This window comes from Caloenas nicobarica, chromosome 6, assembly GCF_036013445.1.
Source record: "Caloenas nicobarica isolate bCalNic1 chromosome 6, bCalNic1.hap1, whole genome shotgun sequence".
Classification (NCBI taxonomy): Eukaryota; Metazoa; Chordata; class Aves; order Columbiformes; family Columbidae; genus Caloenas; species Caloenas nicobarica.
This window is the reverse complement of record NC_088250.1, coordinates 676,865-693,461: the sequence shown is the minus strand read 5'-3', so window position 1 is coordinate 693,461 and position 16,597 is coordinate 676,865. Positions and strand designations below refer to the sequence as shown.

The window sequence follows — 16,597 nt, the reverse complement described above, 5'->3', positions numbered from 1 at the left end:
GACCCAGCGTGTGGTGCCCGGGCCGGGTGCTGAGCTGGGCTGTCCCTTGGGCAGGGACAGGCTGGAAGGCTCGTGGAAAAGGGACATATTTTAAGGAGCAGAAACACAACCTCCTCACGTTTTCCTCAGCATTCGCTCCAAACTGAGAATCGGCGGGAACCAGGAGGATCCTCTTTGTCTGAATCCAAGCAGCAAGAAAGAGACACTAACGAGAGATGCCCCTTTGCGCAGACCGGGCTGAACTTTGCTCAGCTCTAGGGGGATGTAAGCAAACGACTTGCAGAGGGGCTGCAAGGCTGCTCCAGCCCCGCAGTGACAGCAGGGCCACTCTGGTCCCTTCAGGGGGATTCGCTCTGGGGACAGAGGAGCGAGGGCGACACGGGCAGGAGCAGCCCGGGGCGAGGGAAGAGCCCGAGCCGCTGCGGCTCTGGGGCCATTTCTAGTCAGGCCGCGCAGCGGACACCCCCGTTGCTATGGCAGCGGGGGCTCTCCAAGGCCGGCCCCGCGCGGCGCAGCCCCTGTCGCTATGGGAACGGGTCCTTCCCCGAGGGCGGCGCGCTCCATGCGGGCGGCGGGCTGGCTGAGCGCCGCGCCGTGCGGCGGCGGGGCCGGGCGGGAGTTCGGCACGGCCGGGGAGTGACGGGCCGAGCAGCCCCGGTTCCCCCGGGCGGGCAGTGGGAGCCGGTGGGGGTGCAGCGGGGGAAGCTCTCGGCCCCTGGATTCGCCGAGCGCGGCTGTCGGGGCGGGCTCAGGGAGGAGCTGGGCTGGGAGCTGCGAGGCGCTTCCCGCATCCATCCCTGGGGCGGGCGGGCTGGGGCTGGTGGGGCAGAGGAGCCCCAGGGGTGAGCCCGGGTGGGGTCCGCTGTCACCAGCACTGTCCCGCGGGTGAGCGGGAGGAGGGGCCGGTGCCGTGGCCAGCACGTCCCCAGCCAGGGCAGCACTGGGCGGCAGCAGAGGGGTCAGGGCTGGGACTGCGGAGCAGCCCGAGCTCAGCGTCCTGTTCCCAAATCCTCTGCGCACTTGGGGTGCAGCGTGCGGGTGTTGTGATGACAGCAACAGCTCTGTGCCGTCACCCCTCAGGGGCTCTGTCCGGGCAGGACCTCGGTGAAGGTGTCAGGAGGATGGAGCCAGGCTCTTCTCGGTGACAGCCAGTGGTAAGACAAGGGGTAATGGGTTCAAACTGGAAGACAGGAGGTTCCACTTAAAGATGAGAAGAAACTTCTCAGTGAGGGTGACAGAACCCTGGACCGGGCTGCCCAGGGGGGTTGTGGAGTCTCCTTCTCTGCAGACATTCAAACCCGTCTGGACACCTTCCTGTGTAACCTCATCTGGGTGTTCCTGCTCCGGCGGGGGGATTGGACGGGATGAGCTTTCGAGGTCCCTTCCAATCCCTGACATTCTGTGATTCTGTGATTCTGTGAAGGTGCAGGAGACCCACGGGCAGCGGGAGCAGGTGCTGGGGCGGGAGAAGGAGCAGCGGGCGGCTCGGCTGCTGTGGCAGCGGCAGGACGCGAGGCAGGAGCGGGCAGAGCTGCTGGCGCAGCACCAGCAGCGCCTGAGTGCGCTGGAGCAGCAGCACCAGCTGGAGCGGCTGCGGGAGCTGCAGAGGTGAGAGCGGCACCAGTGGCACACGCGTGGGGCCGGTACTCCGGGTCTGGGCAAAGGAACCAGGGGATGGTTTGGGGAGGCGGTGAAAGGAGAAAATCAGAGTCCAGAAGCGCTGGGTTGTGGTCAGCTGGGTGGCTCGTGGAGTGGGGGTTCGCTTTGTAGGTGGACACAAGGATCTGGCTGGAGACATCATGTCAGAGTGGAGGCACTGTGTTTTGAAAGGAGTTGTACCTCATGTTTTCTCTACCCCAAATCCCTTTTGTTCGGATGAACGAGTCACTGACATGTTTTGGGTCAATGAGAAATCTGGTTTCGGAGAAGCCCATCACCCCCAGATGTGTCCGTCCCAGATGTGTCCGTCCCAGTTGTGTCCGTCTCAGATGTGGATGACGGTCTGTGGGATGCCCTGTGACAGCCCACCGTGCTGGCCCAGCTCCTGGGACCTGGTTCCACATACAGTCACACGTGTGCACACACACACATACATGTGTACACACATACCTACATACAGGCACACGCATGTGCGCACACACCTGTGCAGATATTCTCATAGAATCCCAGGATGGAGGGACAAGGATCACCTGGTCCAACCTTTCCTGGCACAAGCCCGGTCTAGATGAGCTGGCCCAGCGCCCCGTCCAGCTGAATCTTTAAAGTCTCCAATTTTGGAGAATTCACCACATCCCTGGGGAGATTATTCCAATGGCTGGTGGCTCTCTTGGTGAAAAATTTCCTTCTTGTGTCCAGTCAGGATCTCCCCAGGAGTAGCTTGTACCCATCAGCCCTTGTCTTTTCCCTGGGACTCCTTGTACAAAGGGCATGTCCATCTTTGTAGCCACCCTGGAAACACTGGAACATGGTGCTGAGCTCTCCCTGAGCTGCCTTTTCTCCAGGCTGAACAAGCCCGGTTCTCTCAGCCTTTGCTTGTATGGCGGCTGCCCAGTCCTTTGATCATCTCTGTGGCCCTTCTCTCGACCCTCTCCAGCCTGTCCGCATCTGGCTTGGCTGAAAAGGACTTCATTTTCTTCATGCAGTTATATAATTATTACTGCGGTAATCTGAGGGTATGAGGGAAAGAATGATTTGAGGAGGACAGGACACTTTTTATAGCCGTCACGTGTTTTGCAACACAGTGTTCGTTGGTCCCTGCCAAGACGATCACAAAGGTGGTGGCTGGGGTTCTGTGATGGAAATGCTTTTGTTCTGGTATTGAAGCCCAAATCGCCTCTAACAGTCTTAGAGCAGTGAATCTGGAAGTGTTGGTTTGCCTCAGCAGGCAAAGCCTCTGCTCCCCAGCGGAGCTCTGTGACCGCTGTGTCACTTGTCAACACCGTCACTGAGCGCAAGGGCAGTGTAAAAACCGGGTGCTTTGGAAAGCTCCCCCGCTCTCTGCTGACGTTCCAAATCTGTCTCACGTGCACCCTGAAAATACACGTTGATGCAGGAAAGCAGATCTCAGGAAGGTCTGGCCCTGCAGGCTGGACGTCCCCAGCCCTGGATCAGCCGGGTGATGCAATAGCACAGCCTCCCGATGTCATAGTGCGTTTCCATGACAGTCCCAGGCTGTCCCCAGGGTCCCCTGGCCACTGACACCACAACCTCTCTTGCCAGATCTCTGGCTGCCCTCACTGCTCGCCACGCTCTGTGCCGCAGAGACAAAGCAGATGCAGACGTTGTCATCCTCATCCCTTTTGACGGCCGCGGCTGAGACAGGTGAAGTCCTGAGACTCCTCCTTCCCTGCCCTAGTTCAGCATCAGGGGTGAGCTCCATTGTGCCTGAGGGGATTTGCATCCCCAGGCCTTGAACAAATCCAGTGATGAGGAATCCACAGCTGCTCTGGGCAACCTGTTCCAGGGTCTCACCCACCTAATAGTGAAAAATGTTCTTTATCGAGAGCATTGGTATTCTCTGGTGAGACAGGACTCACATGGTACAGGACCAGGATGTCACCAGTGGGTAACTGAGATGGCTCAGAAAACCCCTGTCAAAGATATTAACAAAAGTGGTTTTAATATGATGTAGAAGCGCGACTTGCCATCCAAGTTGGTTAAGGTTCACTATTACTGTTTGGCACAATCATTTGAACAGTGATTGAAAACTCCTAAGGCACAGGTCAAAGTACCAAGATGCTCTTCTGCTCTTTCCTCAGGCTTTATCAGCATCTCACAGCATGGACAGAGCCCAGGTGGGGACTTGGAGACCTCATGGCCCATGGGGCCCCATCGTGACCCAGTTCACCAGCCCTGGACCCAAATAGTCAGTCCGAGGAACAACAGGTAAAACAAGGATCCGAGTGGTGTGTTGAGCACACCCGTGGTAAAATCAGCTACAAACCCGTTTCTGTTTTTCTCCCTTCTCACAGAAACCCCCTGCTCCTAAAACCTTCCCATGCAAACCCAGTACATGTGAGGTTTGTTTGTTTGTTTGTTTGTTTGTTAGTTTTTAGTTTTCCATGATTATCACTGGAGCCAGACTGTCAGGAGGTCCAGTTTCTTTTTAAGATTATTTAGCAATGCAGTTGCAGAAGCATTTATGCTTAGAGATTTACTGTTTGTCAGTGTCATGGTTTGATTGCGGGGTGACAATAAAACCGTGGCAGATGTACTGTTAACCTCCTCTCCCCCGCCTTTTCCCTTCAGCCCCTCCCTCCCCCCGCTTCCCACTAAGGACAGGCAGTTGGGAGGGAAAGAAGGACCGAGAGAAGAGAGTTGGAAAAAATTAAACATGTTTTACTAATGTTACTAATAAGAAATAGAGAAAATAATACAAAATATACAAAACCAATCTTGAAAGTCCAGGCAACTGCTCTGGCAGATGTGGGGCTGGCACCCGAAGTCCTGGACTGGACTCTGCGGCCAACCGGAACTGGATTCAGTCTGCACTAGGCCTCAGTTCGCAGGGACAACTCGCAAGGTCCTCTCCCTATGTTGGCCGTAAGGGAAAGGGACGAGATCTTTGTGATCCCCCACCTTTATATGAAGTATGGGGTGAATGGGATGGAATATTTAGTTGGTCAATTTTCAGTTCACCTCCTGCTTGCACATCTCGTGGGATGCATCACTATCAATAACCTTGCATTCCATTGCTATGTCTACCAAAACATGTACCTAACTTTCAGGAAAACTGCAGTTAGTAAGAAGACTTTAGCTGACAGGGAAATTCACTGAAAGAGAAACTTGTTTTTAACAAAACCAGGACATTCCACCCCTTATGACATGCCATTCACGGCATACTTAGACCTTATCAATACAATCTAATTAATTACTACTACTATATATATACACATATGTACATATATACACAGGTATAATTCATTATTCTCTTAGTCTGTGGACCATCCTTCAAAAAGTTCATTAAGTTCATTTATCACAACAGTGTCCCAGGGCAGGAAATAATGGTACATCTAGTGCATCTCATGACCACTGTTTGTGGGTTAAAGACATCAACTTCAAAGAAGTTGTCAGGCGCCACTCGTAGAGGCTAGCTCTGGTTTCATCACCACTGTCTTGATCTGAAAGACACTTATTAAACACTGTTAGTATGGCAGTTAACATAATGCAGTTCAGTATTGAATATTTTCACCTAAAATCAAATCCCCTTGAGGTACACACCGAACTTCTCCATCCTTAAGCATCACCCACCAGGTGCTGCCAGTTCCTTGGGCAAAAATAGTCCCATGAATGGGCTTGCCTTTGCCTGAGGCAGGAGTAACCCAGACTGCCTTCCCTAACATATTTTTCATGTGTACTACAGGGACTTTATCTCCTTCTACAGTACGTAGAAGTTCTGATTGGGCAGGCCCGGCTCCATTGGTTGATCCCCTAGTGTTGACCAACCAAGTGGCTTTTGCTAAATGTGAATCCCAGTTTTTAAAGGTTCCACCACCCAGTGCTTTTAGTGTCGTTTCTAACAAACCATTGTACCTTTCAGTTTTCCCAGGAGCTGGTGCTTGATATGGAATGTGATATACCCACTCAATACCATGTTTTTTGGCCCCATTGTCTATAAGACTGTTTTTGAAATGAGTGCCATTGTCTGATTCAATTCTTTCTGGCGTACCATTTCGCCAAAGGACTTGCTTTTCAAGGCCCAAGATCGTATTCCGGGCTGTAGCATGGGGTACAGCATATGTTTCCAACCATCCGGTGGTTGCTTCTACCATTCTAAGTACATAGTGCTTACCTTGATGTGTTTGTGGAAGTGTAATATAATCAATTTGCCAAGCCTCTCCATACTTATACTTTACACCATCGCCCTCCATACCATACAGGCTTTAACCTTTTAGCTTGTTTGATTTCGGTGCAAGTTTCACATTCATTAATAACCTGTGAAATAGCGTCCATAGTTAAGTCCACCCCTCGATCACAAGCCCATTTATATGTTGCATCTCTACCTTGATGCCCTGAAGCATCATGGGCCCACTGAGCTAGGAAAAGTTCACCTTTATGTTGCCAGTCCAAGTCGGCTTCAGCTACTTTAATCTTAGCAGCTTGATCCACTTGATGGTTGTTTTGATGTTCCTCGGTGGCTCGACTTTGAGGCACATGAGCATCTACATGACAAACTTTCACAGGCAGGCTCTCTAGCCGAGCAGCAATGTCTTGCCACAGTGTGGCGGCCCAAATGGGTTTACCTCTGCATTGCCAGTTGTTTTTCTCCCATTGCTGTAACCACCCCCACAAGGCATTTGCCACCATCCATGAGTCAGTGTAGAGATAAAGCATTGGCCACTTTTCTTGTTCAGCAATGTCCAAGACCAGCTGGATGGCTTTCACTTCTGCAAATTGACTAGATTCACCTTGTCCTTCAGTGGCTTCTGTAGCTCGTCGTGTGGGACTCCACACAGCAGCTTTCCACCTTCAATGTTTTCCTACAAGACGGCAGGATCCATCTGTGAACAGGGCATACTGCTTTTCAGTCTCTGAAAGGGTGGTGCTTCTTCAGCACGTGTTACTTCTTCCTCATCTGGAGACATCTCAAAGCATTTACTTTCTGGCCAGTCTGTAATCACATCTAAGATCCCTGGGCGATTGGGACTTCCAATTCGAGCTCGTTGCGTGATCAATGCAATCCATTTACTCCACGTAGCATCGGTTGCATGATGCTTGGAGGGAACCTTCCCTTTGAACATCCAGCTCAGCACCGGCAGTCGAGGTGCCAGGAGGAGCTGTGCTTCAGTACCAATCACTTCTGAAGTGGCTCAGACTCCCTCATAAGCTGCAGGTATTTCCTTTTCAGTTGGAGTATAGTTGGCCTCAGATCCTTTGTATCCTCGACTCCAGAAACCTAAGGGTCGACCTCGGGTTTCTCCTGGTGCTTTCTGCCAGAGGCTCCAGGTAGGACCATTATCTCCAGCTGCGGTGTAGAGCACATTTTTAACATCTAATCCAGTCTGAACTGGTCCAAGGGCCACCGCATGAGTTATCTCACGCTTGATTTGTTCAAAGGCTTGTCGTTGTTCTGGTCCCCACTCAAATTGGTTCTTTTTACGAGTCACTCGATAGAGAGGGCTCACAATCTGGCTGTAGTCAGGAATATGCATTCTCCAAAAACCTACAACACCCAAGAAAGTCTGTGTCTGCTTCTTAGTAGCAGGTGGAGACATAGCTGCAATTTTGTTGATCACCTCCATTGGGATCTGACGACGACCATCTTGCCATTTTATTCCTAAAAACTGGATCTCTTGTGCAGGTCCCTCGACCTTACTACATTTTATGGCAAAACCAGCATCCAAAAGAATATGAATTATTCTCTCACCTTTCTCCAAGACTTCTTTCTCTGTGTCACCCCATACAATGATGTCATCAATATACTGCAAGTGTTCTGGTGCTTTGGTGCTTTGGTGCTTTGGTCCCCTCCGGGGACCAGTGCCAATGTGCCCCGGGGGAAAAAATTCCTTGCTGAGCCCAGTGCTGGCCATGGGCTGTTCCCTGAGCATGTGAGCCAGACCTGGCTCCTTGTCCCACAGGCTGCTCATGCTTCCAGGAGCTGCCCAAGCCCTATCCTCCCTTGAGCTGGAGCTATGTCGCGGACTTGCCAGAGTGCCCAACTGCCTCTGAGCTGATGGACCTTGTGGGCAAGAATCCTTGCTGTCCCTGTGTAGGACACCAGTGGGTGTTCCAAAGCACTGCAAGCCCTTGCAAGCCCTCGACATCCTATCTCTTACGGCTCCTGAGCGTTGCTCTGTAGGAGATGAGGATGGTGAGCTCTGCAGTACTCCTCAAGAAGGAATTGCCTTGGTCTTGCCACTGCTATCCAGTTGAAAAGGATTTGCATCCATGAGCCGAGCTTGGAAGGTGTCCCTGCCAGCAGACTGTCTTGCAGCGGAGCAAGTGTTCCGGTGTTCCAGCGTAGTTTGAATCAGTCCACGGCAGATGGTAGGACTGTGTTTCCACCCGTGGGGCAAGCAATTCCATGTGTACTGGATGCCCCTCCAGGTGAAAGCAAACTGCGGCCTGCATTCTGCTGCTAAAGGGATAGAGAAAAATACATTAGCAATGTCGATGGTGGCATACCACTTGGCTGCCTTTGACTCCAGTTCAAATTGCAGTTCTAGCATATCAGGCACAGCAGCACTCAACGGTGGCATAACTTCATTCAGGCCACGATAGTCTACAGTTAGTCTCCACTTGTCACTAGACTTATGCACTGGCCAAATCGGGCTGTTAAAAGGTGAGCGAGTCTTACTGATCACACCCTGGCTTTCTAGTTGATGAATCAGCTTCTGAATAGGAATCAAAGAGTCTCGATTGGTGCGATATTGTCGGCGATGCACCGTCGTGGTAGCAACTGGCACCTGCTGATCATCAACCATCAGCAGTCCTACAAGAGAAGGGTCGTCTGAAAGACCAGGCAAATCAGACAGCTGTTCAATATTCTCAGTGTCCACTGCTGCTATACCAAATGCCCACCGATACCATTTTGGGTCCTTAAAATACCCTCTCCTGAGGTATTCTATGCCAAGGTTGCACAGAGCACCTGGGCCAGTCACAATGGGATACTTTTGCCAGTTTTTCCCAGTTAGGCTCATTTCAGCCTCTACAACAGTCAGTTCCTGGAATCCCCCAGTCACTCCAACAATATTGACGGGTTGTGTTCCTTTATACTTGGAATTATCGTGCACTGAGAACCAGTGTCCACCAAAGCTTTGTACTCCTGGGGGTGTGTTGTACCCGGCCATTGTATCTGTACAGTCCAATAAGCTCTGTTATCCCTTTCCTCCGCCTGGCTGGAGGCAGGGCCCCTCTAATCTCTGTTTTGCACGGTCTCTGGGTATGAATTAGACGTTCCTTCAAGAGCATCAGAATCTCTTCTGCCCCTTTTGTAAACTGGAGCAGTCATTTTCCTAGGAGCTTTTCCTTTTAACTCATGTACTCGTTCTTGAAGTTCTGAGGTAGGTGTTCCATGCCACCTATTCATGTTTTCTCCCTGCTCATGCAGGAAGAACCACAGTGAACGTCTTTTTGTGGACTGCCTCCGTCCTCTCTCTTGGGATTGGAAGCGCCTTCTCCTAATAGCTGAAACATAGGTTCGTGCAGGTCGTGAATGGTACGTGTCTTCTCTGAGTGCTTTGATTTCTTGCAACAGCTTTTCAAACCGGTCATCAGATTTTTCACACAGTCTCTCCACAGCAGAGACACAAGCCCGTAGAGAACCAGCAAGGCTGTCCTCGTCGTCTCGGAGCTGCTCAATCACATCAGAAACCCTTTGTCTACCACTAGCTGTCCAGATCATTCCTGCCAATGACTTAGCATATGCAGGTGGTGCACTTTATACAAATCTGTGCCACATAGGTCATGTACAATCAATTCTATCTGGGTCTGTCCCCTCTTGGCTGTTTGGCCCAAAATAGATGATCTCTCGCACAGCTAATTCTCTCAGGAACTGGATACCTCCCTCCATAGTATTCCATTTCCCTGATGTGCATATGCAATCTTCCTTGTAGGGAAATCTTACTTTCATAGCTGTCAGGAGTCAGGTCCAGAGGGTAGTGGGGTTGTGCTCTCTTGAAATTGCCCTATCAATGGTGGAATCCTTTGAGAGAGATCCCAGCTGCTTGGCTTCACCACCTTCCAATTCTATTGTTTCAGCCCCATTATCCCAGCATCGGAGCAACCAGGTTACGATATTCTCGCCTTCACAACAACTAAAGTCTTTTCACAGTTCTCTCAGCTCACCTGGAGAAAAGGACCTGAGTAGTGGTCACTTCCTCTCCTCCCTGTGCTGATGATGCCCCTTGGGTTGATGTTGGCCCTGTGTCATCATCTACTGGCCCTTTGCCATCACCTGCAGCACGAGTAGTCTTTCTTGTGACTTTCTTACAACCGGCAACTGATGCAGATATGGGCTCACCATCCTCTGAATTATTTCCAGAGTCTGAATGACTGTCACTGGCATTGGCATAATCACAGTGGTTGTTATTATTACAACAGCAACAGTGCCCAGCATGTGAGGAAGGAGGGGCTGCCTTGTTAGCCTTTGAGGCTGGAGGAGTAACAGCATCTACAGTGGAGGAGGCAGCAGTGACCTTGGCAGCTGGAGCTTGAGCCTCGGTCGGGGGGACTGGGGCTTTAGCTGCCTTTTGTTTCGAGCGGCTCGGAGTGCTTTTTGCCTCAGCAGATGCAACGCAAGTCTCAGGACTCAAAAGAGACGCGAACCTCCTATTTAACCTCATTTCTCTTAACACTAGCACAAGCACAAGCACATTCAGCAAGCCAGATAGCGCCATCATAGTTCTATCAAAGCTCCAAGGATATTCAGAGCTCTCAAAAATATTTGTAAACTGTCCTAGCGAGAAAGTGAAAGTATTGTTAGTCAACCTTTCTAAAGATTCGCTTGACCAATTAGCAAACACATAGCTGTATTGCTCTTTTATCTCTCGTGGAGGTTTTTCAAGGTAAAGGAGAAACGAGTAGAAATTCATTATCAGCTGCAGTATAATGAAGTAAACCAGTGCCAAACCACACAGTATCATCATGACCATCGTCCAGTTTCTTGTTGTTACATAATGTACACATTGATTCACGAAGAATGCCCAACACAGGTAGGGAACCATGCAACACAATGTACAAAATAACTGATACAACTTAGGCCCCACCAGAGATCCCTGATGAAGACTCTCGAGTACCAAAGATGGAATTCCGGTAAAGGGCGGGGTTATGGAAATAATTTATGTTTAATGCATTAACTGAGCACTAGAAACAAATGAATATGTGATAGGTATATGTAGTAAATACCAAGAAGTGCGAATCACGCGCATGCTCGATTAGAGCAATTAGGTCCTTCTTGTGTCTAGTCAGGATCACCCCAGGAGTAGCTTGTACCCATCAGCCCTTGTCTTTTCCCTGGGACTCCTTGTGCAAAGGGTGTCCATCCTTGTAGCCACCCTGGAAACACTGGAACATGGTGCTGAGCTCTCCCTGAGCCGCCTTTTCTCCAGGCTGAACAAGCCCGGTTCTCTCAGCCTTTGCTTGTATGGTGGCTGCCCAGTCCTTTGATCATCTCTGTGGCCCTTCTCTCGACCCTCTCCAGCCTGTCCGCATCTGGCTTGGCTGAAAGGGACTTCATTTTCTTCATGCAGTTATATAATTATTACTGCGGTAATCTGAGGGTATGAGGGAAAGAATGATTTGAGGAGGACAGGACACTTTTTATAGCCGTCACGTGTTTTGCAACACAGTGTTCGTTGGTCCCTGCCAAGACGATCACAGAGGTGGTGGCTGGGGTTCTGTGATGGAAATGCTTTTGTTCTGGTATTGAAGCCCAAATCGCCTCTAACAGTCTTAGAGCAGTGAATCTGGAAGTGTTGGTTTGCCTCAGCAGGCAAAGCCTCTGCTCCCCAGCAGAGCTCTGTGACCGCTGTGTCACTTGTCAACACCGTCACTGAGCGCAAGGGCAGTGTAAAAACCGGGTGCTTTGGAAAGCTCCCCCGCTCTCTGCTGACGTTCAAAACCTGTCTCATGTGCACCCTGAAAATACACATCGAGGCAGGAAAGCAGATCTCAGGAAGGTCTGGCCCTGCAGGCTGGACGTTCCCAGCCCTGGATCAGCCGGGTGATGCAATAGCACAGCCTCCCGATGTCATAGTGCGTTTCCATGACGGTCCCAGGCTGTCCCCAGGGTCCCCTGGCCGCTGACACCACAACCTCTCTTGCCAGATCTCTGGCTGCCCTCACTGCTCGCCATGCTCTGTGCCACAGAGACGAAGCAGATGCAGACGTTGTCATCCTCATCCCTTTTGACGGCCGCGGCTGAGACAGGTGGAGTCCTGAGACTCCTCCTTCCCTGCCCTAGTTCAGCATCAGGGGTGAGCTCCATTGTGCCTGAGGGGATTTGCATCCCCAGGCCTTGAGCAAATCCACTGAGGAGGAATCCACAACTGCTCTGGGCAACCTGTTCCAGGGTCTTGCCAACCTCATAGTAAAAAATGTTCTTTTATCAAGAACATTGGTATTCTCTGGTGAGACAGGACTCTCATGGTACGGGAACAAGATGTCACCAGTGGGTGACTGAGATGGCTTAGAGAACCCCTGTCAAAGATATTAGCAAAAGTGCTTTTAATATGATGTTGTAAAAGTGCAATTTAACCAAGTTTGATGGCAAGTTCACTCTATCAGTGTACGGCACAATCATTTGAACAGTGATTGAAAACTCCTAAGGCACAGATCAAAGTAGCAAGACACTCTTCTGCTCTTTGCTCAGGCTTTATCAGCATCTCACAGCATGGACGGAGCCCGGGTGGGGACTTGAAGACCTCATGGCCCATGGGGCCCCATCATGGCCCAGTTCACCAGCCCTGGACCCAAATACTCAGTCCGAGGAACAACAGGTAAAACAAGGATCAGAGTGGTGTGTTGAGCTCACCCATGGTAAAATCAGCTACAAACCCGTTTCCCTTTTTCCCCCTTCTCAGAGAAGCCCCCTGCTCCTAAAACCTTCCCACGCAAACCCAGTACATGTGAGGTTTGTTTGTTTGTTTGTTAATTTTTATTTCTCTATGATTATCACTGGAGCCAGACTGTCAGGAGGTCCAGTTTCTTTTTAAGATTATTTAGCAATGCAGTTGCAGAAGCTTTTGTGCTTAGAGATTTACTGTTTGTTACTACAAGGCACAATACAGCTCACCTTTATTACTCTTGGAGGAAAAAGGATGGGAATTTTGTGAGCTCGGCAGCTCAGTCTCCTGCAGCTTCAAAGGAGCTTTGAAATGCAGTTGCCTGCATGTGGCCTTTCACGTGCTGTTCTTCGTAGGTTACCTGAACCACAACCCCCCAAAGCCCCCACTTACCCCTGTCAAGGGGCAGAACCTCATCAGCTCATGTAGCTCATGTAGCTCATGTAGCGCTCATCAGCTCTCATGGAAATCTCCCTCCTGCTCTGGGATAAGCCTCATCTCTGCTCCTAGTCCTTGCGGGTTGAATTCGCTTTGCTTGATTGTCACTGTGGAGAGCTGGCAGTGGAGAAGAAGGTGGAGGAGAAAACTCCTCAGAGCAATTCCTGAAACATATTTCTGGCAGAAAAACAAACCCCTTCTTTCAGGCATCTGCTCTGAGCTACTTAGGATCAGGATTTCACATCCAGTGGCCATAAAAACACACAAAGAGAATAATGGCTGCCCACACCTCCACCAACTTGCAATAGAAGGGCTGTGGTGTTTCCAAATCCTTTACATTCCTGCAGAATTTAAAAACCCTTGGGGAATACCCAGTGATGATCACAAACCCCCGGTGCTCTGCTGCTGTACACATGAACTCCCATCACGCTCAAGATTGGTCCCTTGGCAACCTGGCAGTGTGAAGAGCCGGCGAGAACTGATGGGAATGGCTCCAGGGGATCTCCTCTAGGATGTCACAGCTGCTGTAAGGCTGAGCTGTTGCAATGAAAAGTTGAAATCTGCCATCACAGATTCATAGAATCATTTTGGTTGGAAGAGACCCTCAAGATCATCAATTCCAACCATAACCTAACTCTGGCACTAACCATATCCCTAAGAGCCTCATCTGTATGTCTTTTAAACCCCTCCAGAGATGGTGACTCCCCCACTTCCCTGGGCAGCCTCTTCCAATGCCTGACAACCCTTTCTGTGAATAATTTTTTTCCTAATATCCAATCTAAACTTCCCCTGGTGCAACTTGAGGCCTTTTCCTCTTGTCCTATAACTTGCTGCCGGGGAGAAGAGACCGACACCCTCCATGCTCCAACCTCCTTTCAGGCAGTTCAGAGAGCGATAAGGTCTCTCCGCAGCCTCCTGTTCTCCAGGCTGAACAGGTCCCTCAGCCACTCCCATCACACTTGTGCTCCAGGGTCTTCATCAGCTCCATTGCCCTTCTCTGAACTCTCTCCAGCACCTCAAGGTCTTTCCTATAGTGAGGGGCCCAAAACTGACCCCAGGACTCAAGGTGTGGCCTCACTGGTGCCAATACAGGGGACAATCACTGCCCTGGTCCTGCTGCCCACACTATTCCTGATACGAGCCAGGATGCTGGTGGCCTTTTTTCCGCCTGGACACACCCTGGCTCATATTCAGCTGCTGTCAATCAACACCCCCAAGTCCTTTTCTGCTGGGCAGCTTTGCATCTGCTCTTCCCCGAGCCTGTAGCACTGCCTGGGGTTGTTGCGACCCAAGTGCAGGACCCTGTGATTGGCCTTGTTGAACCTCAGACAACTGGCCTCAGCCCAACCATCCAGCCAGTCCAGATCCCTTTTTAGAGCCTTCCTACTGTCCAGCAGATCAACACTCACACCCAGCATGGTGTCATCTGCAAACATACTGAGGGTGCACTCGATCCCCTCATCCAGATCATTGATAAATAGATTAAACAGAACTGGCCCCAATACTGAGCCCTGGGGACACCACTCGCGACCGGCCACCAACTGGATTTGGCTCCGTTCAACACAACTCTTTGGGCCCGGCCCTCCAGCTAGTTCTTTATCCATCGCGGATACACCATCCAGGCCATGAGCTGCAGCTTCTCCAGGAGATGCTGTGGGATACAGTGTCAAAGGCTTTACTGAAGTCCAAGTACACAGCATCCTCAGCCTCTCCCTCATCAAGTAAGCAGGTCACCTTGTCATAGAAGGAGATCAGGTTGGTCAAGCAGGACCTGCCTTTCATAAACCCATGCTGACTGGGCCTGATTGCTTGGTTGTCCTGTGTGTGCCATGTGATGTCACTCAGGATGAACTGTTCCATGAGCTTCCCTGGCACCGAGGTCAGATTGACAGGCTCGTAATTCACTGGATCCTCCTTCTGACCCTTCTTGTAGACGGGCATCACATTCGCCAACTTCCAGTCGACTGGGACCTCCCCGGTTAGCCAGGCTTGCTGATACACAATTGAAAGTGGCTTAGTGATCACGTCTGCAAGCTCCCTCAGCAGCCTTGGATGGATCCCATCTGGCCCCATAGACTTGTGTGTGTCTAAGTGGTGTAACAGGTCACCAACCACTTCCCCTCGGATTATTGGACTACATTCTACTCCCTGTCCCTGTCTTCTGGCTCAGGGGGGGGTGTACCTGGAGCACAACTGGTTTGACTGTAAAAGACTGAGGCAAAGAAGGCATTCCACTTCTTTCCAGCCTGCTCCAGTGTCTGTCACCCTCAACGTAGAGAAATTTTTCCTCATATTCAGATGGAACCTCCTGTGCTTCAGTGCCTGTTGCCTGTCATCCTATCGTTGGGCACCACTGAAAGGAGCCTGGTCCAATCCTTTTGACATCCTTCCTTAAGATATTTATAAATATTGATGAGATCGCCTCTCAGCCTTCTCCAGGCTGAACAGACCCAGCACGCTCAGTGTCTTATTGAACTGTTTTTTCTCAACCCACAAGTTTGTCCCTTCCCTTTCGCTTCTCTCCCCTGTCCCCCTTTGAAGGGGTGGAGGAAGTATGTGACCAACTATCCTGGTCTTAGTTGCTGGCTGGGGTAAAACCATGGCAGGGAAGAATAATAGTAGCTCGGGAAATCTTGAAAATCACTTTCCAAGATGCTGACACTCTTTTTGGTGGTGGGAAACGGCATGAGAAAGGAAAGCCATAAAAAACTGCAGCTCTGGAGGTCCAGAGTGGATCTGAGGATAAAGAAATGTCATTCTGAGCATAGTGCTGTGGACATCCAGAGGAGTCTGGATCAGCCATGGCTTTGTGTTTCAAGGAACAGCTGGGGAGGATGGAGAGACAGCAGCACAGGAGGGGACATACTGGGGTGAGCACAAGGTGGGGAAGCGCTTGGGGTGTCTGCAGCCTGCAGGGAAACAGCCACAGGCCTGGGACAGTGTAGAACGGCCTGTGGTGGAGATGGCCAAGGGTGAGGCTGAATGTCCCTGGAAAGCCCAAGGTCTTTGTGCCCTTGGCTATGGCTGATGTCCCTGCCACTGAGGCCTAAGAGGAGACCCATCATTGTCATGGCCATGAGGCCTCATTGCTCCTTGCACCTCCCCAAGGGAGGTTGGGAGGTGTCACATTGTTGTCCCTCACTTGGCATCGCACTCCCCACATCCCCAGCAAGAGCCCTGAGACACACATGAGGGACAGGATCTCCCTTCGTAGGGGCAGGGGCTCAAGGTTTGACCATCCTCCTTCATTAAACAAACCAAGGGTTTTCTCAGCATCAGAGCTGCTGCACTTTGTCTTTGCCTGATGTAATCGCAGTCTCCAATTATCTGTTCTGACGAGTCCCTGGGGAGGCTTTGTCAGTGATGGCCTCAGTGGCACCCATTAATGCTTCAAGGAACTTTGGAGTTTGCTTCTGACTTGGACTTCTTGAGGAGATTCTTCAGTCTGCTCTTGGTATCTGAGGTTCATGGACTCAGCACCAAATACGCCATGGGGCTCATTACAATACAAAAAGCCCTAACGAGCCATGTCTTTTCCTGTCATTTTCTTCAAGTCTGCAAGACTTGTACAACTATTTGGAGAGGTTTTGGTGGGCTACTTCGTGATGAAGGTTTCAAAGAAGATTTCATAAGGGAGGGTTTTTTCTTTCAATGGT

The 16,597-nt window shown here is 50.7% G+C and overlaps 1 long non-coding RNA gene across 1 annotated transcript in view; it reads left to right on the top strand.

Annotated features, from left to right (window-relative positions):
- Positions 1-802: 802 nt before the first annotated feature.
- Positions 803-16,597, top strand: part of LOC135990489 (uncharacterized) — a 37,740-nt gene continuing 21,945 nt past the window's right edge. Inside the window, exons 1-3 of the long non-coding RNA XR_010606418.1 lie at positions 803-1,154; positions 1,424-1,608; positions 12,311-12,437. This is a non-coding gene — a long non-coding RNA (uncharacterized LOC135990489). The remainder of the gene's footprint in view (positions 1,155-1,423; positions 1,609-12,310; positions 12,438-16,597) is intronic.